Below are 18,455 nucleotides of genomic sequence, written 5' to 3' on the forward strand. Positions count from 1 at the left end.
CCCAAAGGTGACCGTTAAAAAAAAGATTCCTAGTTGTTTTCTCTGCCATACAAGAAAGTAGCATGGGTGCCTAAAGTGTGGTGTGGTGTAAAACATAGAAAGGAGAAAAAGGAGGATTTTACCAATGTCCGAGGAACTTTGCAGATATGACCAAAGATCCACATAACTTCATGAAGTGAAGTCTCCCTTCACCAGTTCCCCTTTAATGTTTGCTCGGCTCCGACGAGAGAGGAGCGATGACAGCGGCGCGCCTTTGGCTCACTCGAGTGCTTGTAGTTGTCATTAGGTGGTCTACGGACCTGGATGTAAATTTTACTTGTATTCTTCTTTATACTACCTTGACAATTGATGAATAGATCGAAACTTTTCTCGTAAAAAAAGAAAAGAAAAAGAAAAAATCGCTACCCTCCTAATCTCTCCCGCTTGTAACCTACCTAGTACAGCCGGATGCCGGTCCCCGCCGGTACGCCCATTCAACCCCTTCGTCGGCTGGCGAGCCTCACTACTGGTAGATCCGGCCATTCCAGCCCCGTTCCCGCCGCCGGATCCCGTCGCGAAGGAGCACTTCCCTCGCTGCTAGCCAGGAGCAGCACCCCCACTGGTAGGAGACGCCCACCTTGACGTCATTGATGTTGGTGCTTACCATGTCGTCGTTTCAGCCCACCTCCTCGCCCTCGCCCCCTCACACCCAAACCCAAAGTGAGCTCGCCTTTGCTTCTTCCCTATTGCAGTCATGGTGATGCTATTTGTACATTTACCGGGATAAGCTGCCAAACAAGCCGAATGCATCACAATCACCAGGTGTAGCGGGAAGCGAGCTCAGGTAGCTGGATTTGCAGATTCTGTGGAGTTGAGGAAGGTCCCAAACAGGCTCGAAGTGGCATGGAATGGAATGGTCTCATGGAATTCTCGTTGGATGACACGAACCATTCGTCGTTAGCAGAAAAAAGGCCATTTGTCCTTGCCAAAAAAAACACCATTTGTAGGTACACTTATTAATTTTGGACTTGCCAAATTTTGAACTTGCCAACATTTTGGGTCAACTTATTAATTTTGTGACAAAACCGGCCCCGGATCTTCTGTGTCGTGTCGTGTTCGTGTGTGCCTCCCCATTTTCCTTTTCCCTCCCATCGACACGCCGCCCGCCCCGCCCCCTTCTCCATTTTCCCACTCGCGCTCGCTCTCCCATTCCCGCCGGCCCAAGCCTCCAAAACCCTACCCACCTCCACCCCCGCCAGCCATGGAGCCGCCCCCCACCTCCGGTAAGCGGCCCCCCTTCCCCCGACCCAGGCTCCTACTCCGCACTGGCCCTAACCACGTCCCCTTTCCTCGCCCCTGCAGCTGCAGGCCCGCAGCAGCGCCGGCTCCTCAAGGCGGCGACCGACGGCGACCTCGGCCGCTTCAAGAGTACGCCCGCGCCTCCCTCTCCCCGTGCCGGTTTCCCGCTTGGTCCGTTGCGCGTCTGTTTGTTTCTGCTCGATTCTGATTTGTGCGCGATTTATTTTTCCGTCAGGCATCGCGAGCGTGCTGGACGGCGGGAAGGGCCGCGTCAGGGAGGCAGTGGAGGCCGCCAGGGACGGCGGGTCCGGGGCGCTGCACGCCGCCGCCCGCCACGGGAGGATGCCGGTGTGCGTCTACCTCGTCGAGCAGCTTGGCGTGAACGTCGATGCATGAGACGACAAAGGTGCTCTGTTCTGCTCGGCCTCCTACTCTGGTTTCGCAAAATGTACAATACCAGCGTGCCTAGAAATTGAAATCGGTGGTTCAAAACCGGCACAATCAGTAGGATGAAAATGTAAAGCATGGATGCTTTAATTTTGTTGCCAATTTGGGGGAAAAAATTGGCAAAACCCCACCCACCTGTAGGGTTAAAAATACCCACCTGCCAGCTCAATCCTTCCGTTCAAACAAACACCAGCAAGTGTTGATGTGGTCTCATACAGAGGAGCCCCTGGCTCGGTTTGGCGCGTTGACCGCTGATATGGTTCTCTGCTCACGGGCACATCCAGCGAGGATCCAGATGTGGATTGTTATGTGGATCCTTCGGATGTTTCATAGTAAATACAAATAATCTTAATATGGATTTTCTTCTTTTGGTCAGAACTCAGAACATATGATTTGTCAAACTTCTTTTTCTGATGGTTTCGATAGGTGATACACCTCTGAAGTATGCACTTGGTGCTGGGAATTTGGATATTGTGAGGTATCTCCTTGATCATGATGCTGATCCAGAAAAGCCTGGTGAACACGGAGCGACCGCTCTCCATGTGGCAGCTGGAGCAGGTTCCCGCCATACATCTATATATGCCATATTTCTTTTTGTTCATACTTTTATGTGCACATGTCACCACTTATGTAAGTATTTGTCAACGTGTTTTGGTAGGATGCCAACTATGAAATTTACCACTATCTCTATTTTTTTTATTTGTTCTTATTGACTTCTTTGCATTTTTTGAAGTTTCATTTTGGCTACTACTTTTTTAACATGGTATCAATATGTACTGATGAAATTATACCTTTATAATAACAGACGAATCTTGATCGACATCGACATATTAGTGGTCAAACCTCTAATGTTTGACTGCACATAGTATAAGACCAGCAATGCCCCATGTCATAGACTCATAGTTAGTTTGCACGTAGTTAAGCTTGTGTTCTTTTCTTCAGCTATTTAGAAAGTTTCCATGGTCAATGGAGTGAATGCGTAGGCTTTCTGATTGTTCCCTTGTTTGTGCCACTGCAACAATATGATGTTTGTGGGGCTATTAGTTAAAATCTACTCCCTCCATCCGGAAATACTTGTCATCAAGATGAATAAAAGGGGATGTATCTAGATGTATTTTAGTTCTAGATACACCCCTTTTTATCCATTTGATGACAAGTATTTCCAGACGGAGGGAGTATAAACCAATAGGATAATTTCTGCATGTTCCGTCTTGATACATTCTGTCAAAAAGGGTGCTGTATCTAAACGAAGTTATGTTATTAATAATTTGATAGTCTTAAGGCAGAAATCATAAAATTAAAGAGCTCCATCGTATAGGACAGATGGAGATTATATATTCAGATTAATTACCTAGTGCTATGCATTTGTGAGTAGTAGTAATGAACTCAGACTAGAATAGCTGTTCTCCATGAGTAACAATTATACAATTATTTTCATTTTACTGTCAAATGTGGTTCTTTTAACCTGTCTTAATGTACTAGTACTTTTTTAGGTGTTGCATTGAGCGTCTCAGGCACGTGGATCCTAGCATGATTCAATATTAGATGTTCGATCTAGCATTTGGTACACATCCGATTGTTATTCGGGTATGGCTTGTAATATATGAATATGTGATATTGTTCTAGCAATTATACCATCAGAATTGTACTGTTTATATATCTAATAGTCTGTGTTTCTAATTCAGGAATGTGTGAAATGATAGAAGTCTTGCTCTCAAAAGGAGCTGATGTTAATTCCGTTTCTTTCTGTGGGACACCATTGCATGCTGCTATTGTCGGAAGCATGATGCTGCTGTGAAGACCTTGTTGAATCACCATGCAGATGTAAACTCCTTTCCTGTTATTGGTATTGTTTGATCTACTATATTTAAAATATGCTCATAATTGTTGCAACATGTTTTTTACTTGTTGTTTTGTCTATTATCTTCTTCTTTCTAGATAAAATAGTTTTGTAGCATTGACATGACACATTTTCAAAAGTAGTGCTCAGTACTAAGCTATTTTGGTTCATCTTAGTACCATTTAACTTTTCCACCGTCAGTTTTATTTGGGACTGGTAGCAAACCAAAATTTATTTTCGCGACATGCTTGCAAACTTTCATCGTGAAGCACTATTAATTCCTTAGTTTCTCTTGACAGTGTAACAAGGCAATGGCCATACATTATACGCCTCTGATCGCTGCTATCCATGTTTGCTCACTGAAGTGTGTGAAACTTCTGATTAAGGTAATGTACATCCTTAATCCAATTGGAATTTGTTTTCATTAGTGACTAGCAAGCTCTCTGATTTTGTGTGATTTATGGCACACTTATTTCCAGTATGCTTATTTAATTTCTTCTGTACTAGGCGGGTGTTGGTCCACTAACCCCCTTAATAGCCGCTGCAGATGATGGTTTAACTGATTTCTACAAACCTTTACTTGCGGCTGGTGCTGATCCTGATGTTCGGGATGATGTAAGGTTTAGTTTCTCATGTTTGTGCTGTTGATATCAGTACTTCTGAAAGGTTGTCTATTTCTTGATTCAACTAACAGATGTTACTATTGATATTTGGTCTCCAATGGATAGTTGCATCTTAGTGCATTTGCAACAGGAATGTCACCGTGACGCTTGAGATATACTGTGTATATGAAGGAGTATAATCTTGATAACATTTACACATTCCTTCATATTTGTTTGTTGAGATTGTAGTGCACATATGTTGAAAGGTTGATCTTGTGTAACTAATATGTTATCCTTTGTCATGAGCACGGAAAGCTAAGTAGGCACATAGCAGCTTACGTAGTTATAATGATGTCAAGCCGTGGCATTCTGCATGCAACATCTGTCAGTCTATCTGTGGGACTTCCCTTAAAGATGAAAGTTTACTCATTTATTGTATAAGAAACAGCAAAATAGATTGTCTCGCAAATGCGACGCTGAGTTTTTTGGTTTCTCATTGAAATACCTAAGATAACATGTCTCATAACATGTCACGAAGGACCTCTGGTCACAAATACTTGCTGTTTTTGACATTGAGAAGGTGTCCAAAATAAAAGTTTGACCACTAAATTTCTATTGTAATGTAATAGTAGAATCTAATATCGTTAATTGGTTATAATATTTTGGAAGTTAATATTGAGCTAGATCTTCACATACAATTTTCATGTTTGAAATTTAGTTAAAATTTCAAAAGTTCAACTACATGTATGTCCAAAATGGCATTACGTCTGATGACCCGAGGAGGTAGAAGTAATTGTGAATTCAGTGCAGTGAAATGTCAGCTTTGTGTTCTTTGCAATGTTCAATTTTTGTCAGATGAACTGCTTGTTGCAGAAATATTTATATGTGCTTCACATCTGTTTGAGCTATAATGTATAACGACTGGATTTACTGGGGAAGCCTTTGGTAGCGGGCTAGCGGTTATACTATACATGTTTGTATTTGTTAATCTCCCATTCCCTCAAATAAAATGCGTCTTTGCTTTATATTAACAGGGAGGTCAACTGCCAATTGAGATTGCTGCACGTAACAATAGACGGAAAGATGTTGAGGTCCTTTTTCCGGTAACATCTCGTATTCCATATGTGCGTGATTGGAGTGTTGATGGCATACTTGCGTATGTCAAATCAGTGCCAAACGAGGAGGTATGAATTCGACGATCTTTGGCATATCTAAGATTATTATCATGTCCTAATACTTGCCTTAGAGCAGCCTACCCCAACTTGCTTGGGACAAAAGGCACAGAGCATTTTATATTCTTTAGAATCTTTGATGCATCCCTAACTTGAAGCAAGTATATGAAAGATTAAACACATGTTTGTTCCAGACCCAACTGGATAGCTGGAATATCACCATAGGATTGAGTGGATGAAATCAAATTGACATAAGCCTTTTCTCTTAAAACGTTGCAGTTCATTAAATCTTCAAACTTTGTTATTACCCATTTGAAAGGTTTCATTCCATTGACACATCAAGACATTTATTTCTTCTTCCTGGAACCAAATCATTCATCCGTATTGATCGCATTATGGATAAAAGTTGCCGAATGGGAACGAGATTCGGTGTCAAATGTTTGTCTTCTTAACTAGAAGGATCCTTGTGTTTTCTTTTCCCACTTAACTTTGCATATAATACCTAATTTGAAAAAATATTGAATTTATGTATGCTCTAATGATCACTTTGATACTTTTCTTTTGGGCCGTCTCAGTTCAAGTGGGTGGTCTCAGTTTGCATGATCTTCTGAGTTTGCCTATTTCAGGACGACCCATTGTACAAAATGGGGCCAGCTTATCTGAAATCAAAAGGAAACAAGGCATACAAGAGAAAAGATTATGTTTCTGCAATAAATTTCTACAACATGGTATGTGTTGTACTATGCTCTTTTACCAGCTCCAAATTAATCAGTACAAGGAAAAAAATCTCCTAATGTATCATTGTGGTTTATGAACTAGTTGAATGGTGTTATGGCTCTGATACCAAATTGTTATGGCGCTGCTAAATGGAGGGCGCGAGAGTGCCGGCCGGGGGCCTTTCTGCCCACGACCGAGCAAGAGGGAAGGGATTTCCTTCTTAATTCTTGCTTGATCAGATTGATACATCTCCTCTCTTTATATAGAGAGGTTTACTTGACTCCCAAGCAAGGCTTACTTGACCCCTAAGCAAGCGACCCTTATCTCTAATTAACCCTAAGACTAATGGGCCCATTAGGCCCATTACATACTCTAACAAATGGTTTGCAGAATTTTGCATCCGCTGTAAAAATCCAAATTATATATTTTCATTCCTTTGGTGCATCCACATTCTTATTAATTTAACTGTGTAAATCTATTCATATGCTGTAAAGGATAAGTGCTACAGTCTTGGTTTCAGAAGCAAAGGTAATGGTCGTGAGGGGAAGCCATTGTCAACTGGGTGTTGCGATGCCCTAAGGGTGGTGCATGGACTTGTTATTTCTTAGATTATTCCAAATGAGGCCTAATGTCTTACTACAATGGCCAAATCTATCAACATAATTTAATCCAGCCCACAGTCACCAAGTTCTTGGGCCGATGGGGTCGAAGAATGGGATCAAGGAACAGGGTGCACTTGCGAAAGGTTTTGACAGGGCCAGGACAAGATTGTTCCTGTGTTCCTGGGACGAGGAGCATGACATAGTTCCACGTTCCACGTTCCCCATGACTGTGATCTAACATAATCGATATGAATCAAAATGAGATATTATCTTATCTGGTTCCTTCTCAAGCTACACCTTCTTGCCCCTCACATTGTGTCAGCTTGGTGGCTTGGCCTGCCTCCTTTGATAATAGAGCTAGAGCCACACCAAAACAGGAAGCTTTTGTCGCTGTGTAACAGGCATACAGCAAGTTATCTTACTATACAAGGTTCTAAATCTCAGTAACCTGTACTTGGCTTGTCTCACCTTGTACCGAGTATATGGAAATTGTCCTTGTGATTTGCTTCATCTCTTATAGGTTGACTTTAATATGTCTGTTTGTGATCGAAACTCCATTGTGCCAATCAAAAACAGATATTAAACACAAATAAAATGACATGATTATTGTTTACTCACTAAATTCCTTCCACAAAAGTTAGATGTGCTGTTGTTGCCTTCACTGAATACTTAGTTGGTTAATTCCTTCGACAAAAGTTAGATGTGCTGTTGTTGCCTTCACTGAATACTTAGTTGGCTAATTCCTTCGACAAAAGTTAGATGTGTTGTTGGTGCCTTCACCAAATACTTAGTTGGTCAATTTCCTTCGACTCCCTTTGTTTCAGAACATTTTTCCATTGAGGAAACATGATTTTAGTTATTTTCTTTTCACTGAAAACAGTCTGGGAGGTCTCTAGTTCTGACAGTATTTTCTTTTCCCTTGGCCTGTCTCTGTGACTCAACCTTTTGTTGTAATGATAGAAAAGGTTAGATGTCTGGTTATTTAGCATTAATTTTTCTAGTTTCAGTGCTTAATTATCTTTTGCTTTGGACACAACTAGTGGAACGTAGGGAGTATCCCTCCGTCTGGAATTACTTGTCGCATAAATTGATAAAAATGGATGTATCTAGAACTAAAATACGTCTAGATACATCCATTTCTCCGACAAGTATTTCTGGACGGAGGGAGTAGTACATAGCACCAAGTCAGACTGAATGATCCACTGCGCTCCAGTGTGTCGAAATATATACCCTGTTTTATTTGGACTACTATGTTGATGGTTCAAATTGGCCAGGGCTAATGGTCTCACTCATGCTTTCCGTCGCACGAGCTGCTTAACCGACCTGATGAATTTTTTAACCAGACTGATTACCCAGTTAAACTTGTTAGCCTACTTGATTTGCATTACCCGATTTAAGGGAGCCTTGTATCTGTAGTTGGCTGATTAAATTGAGCTACACGGTAAGTTTTGAAATATTTTGCATCGTTGACAACTAGTATTTACGAAGAGTCTACAATACCATGTAAAACCCCATATATTTTTATGGAATGCACGACATGTCTTTTGTAAAATGACAGCAAAGTATTATAACTCATCATGAGTTTAGAGCTTAATATAGAGGGAAAATGCTATAATTTGAATGGATGACTTGACCAAGTCTGGATCCTTTATATATTTATTTTGAGTCTCCAATAGCCACACCCAGTTTACCACCTAATTCTAGTGATACGACTGCGCATCAATGTCTTGTGTATAGGCGCGATTGAAAAGTTCAATCCTGTATGTAAGTGATGGTTGCCAGTGTGATTCATTATTGTAGGCAACCAAGCTTGATCCTGAAGATGTAACCTTGCATTCAAATAGAAGCATTTGCTGGATTAACTTGGGTGAAGGGGACAAGGCCTTGGAGACAGCTGAAATGTGCAGGATCATACGTCCTGATTGGCCAAAGGCCTGTTACAGGCAAGGGGCTGCCCAAATGTTTTTGAAGGTGATATAAAACTCCACAGTTTACAGCTACTCCTGCTGTGGCCAATCCCTTTTTATGCTCTAATGAGACTACAATCCATGTCTTCAGAACTATGAAAAGGCATGTGATGCATTTCAAGATGGTCTGAACTTGGACCCAACAAATGTTGAGGTTGAGAATGCATTATGGTAACATACTTGTCCTTATCTCCATGTCTATCTATGTCGGAAATTTTAGTGTAAACGTAAACCTCAATCAGGATTCCATTACTCGTGTCCTGATAAATCATATAGAACATCATACTGAAATGTGCATACGGTGAATATGTTGTGAATACTCGTTTTTGGTGGGAGTAACTTTCCAGAACAATATATATATCCTGAGAGAAATTGATGGGTCAAAATTTCACCTTGTAGACCACGCTGATGTCCTGAGCGACTTATATTCTTGAGCATACGACTTTTTGTCTCAAGATTGAATCCCAAATTGCGTCGTCATGCATTTGCTACTTCAACACATCTGTATAAGATATATAATGTCATAATTTGATTATGCAGGGAGGCATTCAACTCACTGAAGATATCTCGTGCCAAAGCAGTCTCATGAACCGTCATCCTTTGATCAGAAGAGACCTACCCAAGGCCAGGTTGTTTCTGTGCTTGCTTCCCCTTCAGTGTTTAAATACGTTGAGTTGAGAACTCTGCGTAGTACTGTACACACGATCTTATCTGGCTTCTTTGTATATAGTATGCTGGGTCATTAGTACTGTACAATATCTTATCTTTTAACTGGTTCTCGATATTCAATGCTGATCGTAAGTTTGAATCCTGATGCGCGTCGACAATTTGACTCTGCATTCGTGCCAAAATGCGGGAAATCCAGTATAAATTGATAGCATGAAGTTGGTCGGTTTCAGCCACAAATTGGAGGTGTCTTGAAAGCATCTACATTTCATGTTTTCTGTTCGGGTTTATTGCATTTTTTTTCCTCGTAGCTAGTATGTTGGTTACCTTACCTTGTTTTGCAAAAATAGCTTTCTGGAGGAGATGATGATGTGGATTAGGTCATCGATTGCTTCCCAAGTCTCCACGCCATGAATCAGCTCCTGCTAAACCACGACAGCTTCAACGGTGTGATGGTGTCACCCTGGGCATTTGGGTACCCGAACCGAACAGAATTAACCGAATTGTTGGCGACATGGTGTGAAAATTATCTTGCCCGCGTGATCCCTCCAAACCATGCCAGCTCCTTCATTTTGATCAATCTCTTTTCTGGGGAAAAATATCAGATCGTGTGGTGCCGTCTGCCCTGGACTTTTACCGATCGTTGTTTTCTTTTGAGATCCAACCTAGCGGCAGGGGCAATCATGTTTTGGAGGCAGCAGCAGTGCCATATGATATAACTCCCTTTCCTTTTGTAGCACGCGAGTGTTGTGCAACATTCAAAAGGTGAGTTAGGGAAGGTCCATAAAAAGCTTCTTGAAACCTCAACCAATGGAGCAGCCTAGCCATGGGTGATCTCATTGCATACATGCAAAATGGACTAGAACATCATGAACAGCACAATAAGACATTGGTTAGATCAAGCGCTGAACTTTTATTTCTACCATGACAAACTTCATTACACGTGCTCATACAACCTTCTACTTTTACAAGTTTGTCTCACTGGATGCACGGATCAGATCAAGTTCATTGTCCGGCGTTTGGTGGGTTTCACATATGGAGGATGGTGCTCCAAATCAGTGATGTCGTCTACTGATTAGCAGACGCCTTGCTGCGTCGTCTAGCGCACCTCTCTGCCCCGTATGCAACAAATTCCACGTGAACAGTCTCATATGGTTGCAATAGGGAACCACTGTGCCATCCTTGAATGTCTTGGTTCTTGGGTTGTAGATTCGCAATACCTCTTCGTAGACGCTGTACCCCTGCCGGATCACCCTCATCCACATCACAATCCTCCCGTCGTCCAGCACTGCTAATGGCTTCTCGAACAACTCAGTGGTATAGCACGTGTGTGGCCTGTGGGTTTGGTAGCATGGCATGTCGATGGTGTAGCGTTTGAACCAGAGCGACCGGTCCGAGTCCATGAGGAACCATAGCTCAATGGAGACGAGGCCATCGGCGTGGCAGGCGACCAGATGGCCCTCCAACTCGGCCAAGCTGATGATGTAGTGGCAGTTTGCAGGTCCTCGGAGGGAATCCGACGTCGACCGCCATGCCTCCTTGTTGAAGTCGAACGCCATGATTTGGTGGTACGCGTAAAACTCCTTGGAGTTGCCATAGCGGGACAGAGAGTAGGCGACCCCATTGATGACAGTGACGCCTCCGGTCAGCGCCAACGGAGGACTCCTTATATCCCTCCAGCCACCGTTGCTGAGGCCGAGAGTGAGGATCTTGCAGACAAACGGCTCGTGCCTAACAAATGTGGTGCTGGCGAGCACCTTGTGCTCTACCGTGGAGGCCGCACCCCCGACCGTGCACCAGATGAGCTTGTGGCCTCGCGGCGGCGCGCGGTCGGGCAACAGGAAGACGCTGCCGTTGGGGAGGTCGAGCAGGCGGAGCCGATTCTGTGGGCCGAGGATGCAGACCACGCCGTCGTGACTAATGGAGTGCGCCTCGCCATATGTGAGGTCGTTGGCGGCGATGTTTACCCGTGTGACGGCGTCGCCAGAATCCATGTCGAGGACGGTGACCTCGTTTTCTGATAAGTAATCTTTTATGCCAACAGCGATGAGCGGGCCAGGGTTACGGGCAGCGGCGATGAAGTCCGGGTGGCTGAGCAGCGATCGCCATGACATGCAAACAGCGCGGAAACGGCAGAGCGTCTCGGCGGGGAGGCGTAGCAGGACGTCGTAGAGAAGGTCTAGAGGCAGCACGCCGTCGTTGCTGGTGGCGACGACCGGAGGTGGAGCGCTGGATCGCCGACGCTTTGGTGGATGGAGCAGCATCGCCATATCCCACAGATTGGTTCGGCGTGGCGGCGCAAACTGGACGATGAAAAAGTGGTACGATTTGTCATACGTTTGCTGGAACCGTACATGTTGTGGACTCTATCCAGGAACGTAATCTGGCCCATGGGCCTGCCCTCGGACCTGGCCCATGTGTGAGGCACTCAGCGCTGCGTCTACTACTACTACTACCATATTTCCTCCCTCGGGATATTGTAAGATCCATGTTGATGCAGGAGTTTTAGCAGGAAGAGAAAGCTCAGCAGCGGCCATCTGCAGGGATGAAGGGAGTAACTATATGGGGAGTTCGGCACTAGTTGTTGAAGGAGTTTTTGAGAGTCATGTTGTTAATCATGAAGCACATAGTTTAGTCAAGTTTTCTCTTTCTAGAGATATGGGGCGCCACATCTGGTTTGGTGTAAGCCCACAACCACAAATGTGTCGCACACCATGTGGACTTTTTTTAAGGGCAACGCTAGGCGCCGGTGCGCCGGCCCAACTTTGGGCCGGTCAGCCCCTAGCCGTTAGATGTATTTCACGTGAGCCGTCTGATCTTTATCTTCCTCCCATCCAATCGTCTTCTACCTTCGTCCAAATACAGAGAGACACAATGCGTTGATTTTGAGCCGCCGCCGGCTGCCCCCGCTCGGCTGTGCTATAGGTGGCTCGCCGTCCGTGTCCTGCGACTCAAGGCGCCTCGCCGCGCTCCCGCGGTTGCAGCACCCCGACCAGGGCGCACCCTCACAGTGCATCGTTCCGCCGCCCCGAGGTTGTAGCTCGCTGCGGCCGCCATTGTTGCTCCATCCCGACCTGTTGGCTACAGCTCTCCCCATGCTGATTGCACCACCGCACAGCCCGTCCGGTACACACAAGATTTTCGTTGTTCGTAGTACTTCCAGCAACCTCGCCATGCTTCTCACTTTGCTTGTAGCACCATGGCAGCTATGAAAATGGGTTGTAGCAAATTACAACGCCGGTTGTAGCAAAAAATGAAGACATTTGAAGCAAAACGTTGTCAACGTCATCGTGGGTCGCAACTAAGACATCAATGTTGAAGCTTTTTCCATTGCCGGATGTAGCTTTTGTTACAGCCGGTTGCAGCTTTTCATAGTAGTCCATAGATTCTGTCATCTATAGTTGAAACTTTTTCCATCGCTTGTTGAAGCTTTTTTCGTCACTAGATGAAGCTTTTTTTGTCACCGGTTGTAACTTTTCTTCCTCGCCCATAGCTTCCGTCGTATACGGGTTGAAGCTTTTTTCATAGCCGGTTGAAGCGTTTGTCGTCACCGGTTGTAGCTTTTTTGGGCATCGGTTGTAGCACCGGGCATCTCTCTGATTCCAGCACACAAAAATTGGCTTCGCCGTCGCCGTCCCGCAGCAGCCCCCATGGCCACCAGCGCCTCCGCCTGCAGCACCAACTCGAGGGCCTCCCGCGATGCAGCACCACCGGTGGAACCATGCAGCATCCGCTGGTGCGAGGGAGAGCAAGTGACATCATCTCTCCACGGCGGCGACGAGCAGCTTGGCTGGGAGACAAGATGATCGTAGAAGCACAGGGGGGAGGAAGTTGCTCGCAGCATCTGGTGGGCGTCCTCAACGACGGCGGCCGGTGGGCACCCTCCATGGATGAGAGAGGGAGAGGGGAAGGAGGAGGTCGCTCGGGGGAGAGAAGAAATCTCGTGTGTGGCCAGAAACTCCTGCAAGGGGATAAGGATGTGAGACATGATGCGAGCCACTTGATCTAGTCGCATCAGACGGCGCGTGATGGACCGGCAGAGCGTTCGGCCGGTGCGCCAACGGAAAATGTTTCCCTTTTTTTAAACACAATACAGACGCAAGCGGTCACACCACGTGGACTTTGATGAATAAACTTGGTTTTTACCACTGAAAAACCAATAAATTCCCGTATTGTCTCATCTCAAGAAAAAATAAGAAATTCCCATACAAAGCATAATAATAGCGAGAAGCAATAAGCGAGGCAACCAGTGGAGATGGTGTGTGATATATTTGCTTCAATTTGTCGGTCAAAATTCTTTCCTATCAAAACTATTTTTCGCCGCACTATGATTGCAAAATCGTCCGCATCCAAGATCCGAAGATCTAAAAATCCAGCTAGCTACTTCATTTTGTGCTAAAGCCCTAGCAATGGATGGGAATTTCTTGTCCCATAATACAAATAATAAAAGTGTCGGAGAAGTACCGCGTAACTTGTTTGCTGATGTTGCGCATCAGCAGCCGGTGGATCGAGCAAGGTTTGTTTAGCACAACCTCTTGCACATGCAGTTCATCGGCTCATCTAAATACGTAAGAGTACACAAATTGGAGGCTTCTCCGGATCAAATTCTTCAAGTGAATGGGGTTGGAAGGGAACTTCGTACGAGGTGGCCCACCTGTCACTTGGACTCATCGTATTGATGGATTACTCATGGAATTTCATATTTTCAGACCCCCAAAATCCCAAAAGAAGCTAGCATTCGATATTCGATCGTTGAAACTTATTGTACTATAGTTTCACTCCAATGTCAAATAAATATATTTTTCACATTGACATATTGTTATGATTTAAAATTTAAACATGTTCAATTTTAGGAGGCTCAAAGGCCCCAAAATTTATAGATTTTCAAGAATTGATTACGCATCTGTTCATCAACCGAGAACAGCTCCAGATCGTGTACATGGTTGGGATTACAACTTGGGATAAGAAGATAGAGGGATAGAGTTGTTACAAAGATAAACTACATGCTTACAACCTGACCTATCTCCGCCAGACTACCCTTGGAATGCAAGTCATCAACCTGTCACGACTAGGCAGATTATACGTTGCTTAACATTCATTTCATGCAGAAGTTAGACATATCATATTCATCGGCATCAAGCAATTGGTTTCAGCGGTTCGACCATAATTGTTGAGTCACACCACTACAATTCCACGGAAAGAGCTCCATACAAGCAAGAAGCTTTGTCTCGAGGGCATCATGGCATGAGAAAAGTTGGCGACATGATGTGAATTCTCTCGCCCGTGTGATCCCTTCAAACTATGCCAACTCCTTTGTTTTTGTCAATCCCTCTTGTGGGAAAAATTTATCAGATCCTGTGGTGCTGCTGCCGTGGTTAGCGACCGATCGTTGTTTTATTTTAAGGTCCAGCCAAGCGGCGGCGATCATCATGTTTTGGAGGCAGCAACAGGGACATAAGATGTGACTCCCTTTCCTTTCGTAGCATGCTTGGGTGTTGTGGAACATTCAAAAGGTGAGTTAGGAAAGGTGCATAAAAAGCTTCTTGAAACCTCAACCAATGGAACAGCCTTGCCATGGGTGATCTCATTGCATACATGCAAAATGGACTAGAGCATCATGAACAGCACAATAAGACATTGATTAGATCAAGATGAACTTTTATTTCTACCGTGATAAACTTCATTACTCGTGCTCATACAACCTTCAATTTTTACAAGTTTGTCTCACTGGATGCACGGATCAGATCAAGTTAATTGTCCGGCATTTTGTGGGTTTCAGATATGGAGGATGGTGGTCCAAATCAGAATCAGTGATGCCGTCTACTGACTAGCAGACGCCTTGCTGCGTCGTCTAGCACACCACTCTGCCCCATATGCAACAAATTCCACGTGAACAGTCTCATATTGTTGCAATAGGGCACCACTGTCCCATCCTTGAATGTCTTGGTTCTTGGGTTGTACATCCGCAATACCTCTTCGTAGAAGTCGCACCCCTGCCGGAGCACCCGCATCCACATCACAATCCTCCCGTCATCCAGCACTGCTAATGGCTTTTGGAGGTACTCATTGGTATAGCACATCTGTGGCTGGTGGGTTTGGACGGTTTGGTGGCATGGCATGTTGATGGTGTACCGTTTGAACCAGAGTGACCGGTCCGAGTCCATGAGGAACCATAGCTGAATGGAGACGAGGTGATCGGCATGGCAGGCAACCAGATGGCTGTCCAAGTCGGCCAAGCTGATGATGCGGTGGCAGTTTGCGGGGCCTCGGAGGGGATTCGACGTCGACCGCCACGCCTCCTTGTTGAAGTCGAACGCCATGATCTGGCGGTACACGTAAGACTCCTTGGACTTGGCATAGTGATAGCGGGACAGAAAGTAGGCGACCCCATTGATGACAGTGACGCCTCCGGTCAGCGCCCACGGAGGACTCCCTATATCCCTCCAGCCACCGTTCCTGACGCCAAGAGTGAGGATCTTGCAGACAAACGGCTCGTGCCTAACAAATGTGGTGATAGCGAGCACCTTGTGCTCTACCGTGGAGGCCGCGCCGTTGGGGAAGACGGTGCACCAGATGAGTTTATGGCCTCGCGGCGGCGCTTGGTCAGGCAACATGAAGACGCCGCCATTGGGGAGATCGAGCAGGCGAAGCCGGTTCTGTAGGTCGAGGATGCGGACCACGCCGTCGTGACTAGTGGGGTGCGCCTCGCCGTTAGTAAGATCGTCGGCGGCGATGTTTACCCGCGTGACGGCGTCGCCAGAATCCATGTCGAGGACGCTGACCTCGTATCTTGAAGAGTAATAATCTGTTATGCCAAGAGCGATGAGCCGGCCAGGGTTACGGGCAGCAGCGATGAAGTCCTTGTGGCTGAGCAGGGACCGCCATGACCTGCAAACAGCGCGGAAACGGCAGAGCGTGTCGGCGGGGAGGCGCAGCAGGATGTCGTAGAGAAGGTCCAGGGGCAGGACGCCGTCGTTGCTGGTGGCGACGACGAGAGGAGAAGGATCGCTGGATCGGCGACGCTTTGGTGGATGGAGCGTCATCGCCATAGCCCACAGATTGGATCGACGTGACGGGGCAAATATAGGAAGATATCGTACGAGTTGTGGACTCCATCTTGAAAGATATCGTACATCAATCCAACTCCGAATTACAGTTCTACCCTTCCTGTAAAAATAATACCATTTCATCAATTAGTAAGGGCAGAACCTTCCTTTCGAATATTTTGCGACTGATATATTGTTTTTTAACATAGTACAGTCGCAAATGCTCATATACATGCGCATACACTCATTTCTATGAATGCACACACGCACACCCTACCCCTATGAGCATCTCCGAAAGACTGAGCCGGCATATCATCTTCAAATTTACGATGTCACCGTAGGCACCTCGTCATCGACAGAAACGTCACCTCCCGCTGAATGCGCATTGTCGGAATAAATCCAGAAATAAATGCGAGCACCAGAACTTGAACCCTGGTGAACTGGGGATACCACAGTCTCTCTAACCATCCAACCACAGGTTGGTTCATGACTGATATATCGTTTAAAGGGTTTAGATTAGATTGGGCACTTGCATACATTTGGTTATGTATCAAATTCTTCATTTCTGGAACCAGACGAAAAATTGGACCAAACATCAATCACTGACATGTACGCTTTGTTGAAATTGCCATACCTTGAATTCAAGTTTGCAACCATTCCGAACAGATCCATCATTTTTGATACGCTCTTTTGTCATGAACTTGCTTTCATTTACAAACATGAAGAACAAACTTTCATAGCCCATGTTCACATGAACCATTTTGGATCGCTATTCTAATCATTAGATTTCGAAATAATTTCCACATATTTTCTAGTAGAAGAAAAATTCTTTTAAATAGAACATTTTTGTTTAGCGAGTTTGAATAATTCTATGCGAAAAGAAGTGCTTTAAAAAGCACCTCTACCCACTCGTTTCCAAATCTTCTCCACTACTATTAAGCAATCAAACAAGAAATTTCTTAGGTGCACCCCACAATTAGCCCCAAAACACCGCACGAACCATAAACACCTTACGATTAGACCCACAAATCTCAATCTAACGGTCATCCTTATCTAATAGCTCTATGATGTGGACTTAGCAATTTTCGATGACTGACCGTACTCCACCATCCATAAGCTTTCCCTCGAACTACCGGTCCCGCCTCCCCTACGATCACGCACATGCATCGTAATCCCTCCTCCAATCACGCAACGCACACAGAAAAAAAGGAAACTGATCTCCGCACAGACTGCTCCATCTCTGGCGCTGTCTCTTCTTCCCAACCCTCCACCTGGTGCCCTGCTCCACCCTCGACGGGCTAATGCCGGCCAAAGATTGTGCTTTGGCTAGAGAGATTGCCCAGGCGCAGACAAGCGATGCAGTCAACACGGGGCGGCGGCGGCATCTCGATGCAGGGAACGGTGATGGCCAAGGCGTGGACTCCGGCGGGGCTGGCGTGGATCTGGCGGAAGGCTGCCGGATCGGGTCGACGATGGGCGGCGCCGGCGAGTCGGAGGGACGGCGGTGGCGGCTGAGCTCCTCGATGGCCTGCTGCGTTTCCAGGGAGAGACAGAGATGAGGAGATAGAGAAGAACGGAAGGAAGGGAGAGGAGGAAGGGCAGGGGCGCGGCGGCCTCGACGGTGAACCTCCGGTGGCAACGGTCTCCAGTGAGAGGCAGCGCACGGCACCGGCGCAAGCCTATGGGGCGGCGGCAACGGCGGCGGCTTGGAGCTGCGAGACATTGGGCATTTTGGATACATTTGGATGGCAGGCCAAAGGTTGTGCATATTAGGTATGTATGGATCGCTATCATACCTGCTTACAAAAGATTGGCATGATTTATCCTGCTGTTGGCCATATCTGAAGTATTACTACTACGCACCAATTCAATGATTCTTTGTGTTTCCAGCCCACATGCATGTTGATTCCGTCAACACAGCACTGGGATCCCTGTAGGTAGAAGCATAAGAATAAGACTGGTCCTCTGATGCCCGTAGGCCTTCAATGCCCATTTAGGAATTAGGACGTTCTGGAGGCACTCAACAACCTGCATTTGTAAGGCGCACCTGATTTAGTAGGTATTGTTTGTTTGCAAGTTTGCATTGCCGGCAGATTTTGTTAACCACATCTTTGAGAT

At 45.6% G+C, this 18,455-nt stretch overlaps 1 pseudogene; it reads left to right on the plus strand.

Annotated features, from left to right (window-relative positions):
• Positions 1–1,240: 1,240 nt before the first annotated feature.
• Positions 1,241–9,214, plus strand: LOC123115304 (ankyrin-1-like; annotated as a pseudogene).
• Positions 9,215–18,455: the final 9,241 nt, after the last annotated feature.

The sequence above is a fragment of the Triticum aestivum genome, chromosome 5B (genome assembly GCF_018294505.1).
Source record: "Triticum aestivum cultivar Chinese Spring chromosome 5B, IWGSC CS RefSeq v2.1, whole genome shotgun sequence".
Lineage (NCBI taxonomy): Eukaryota > Viridiplantae > Streptophyta > Magnoliopsida > Poales > Poaceae > Triticum > Triticum aestivum.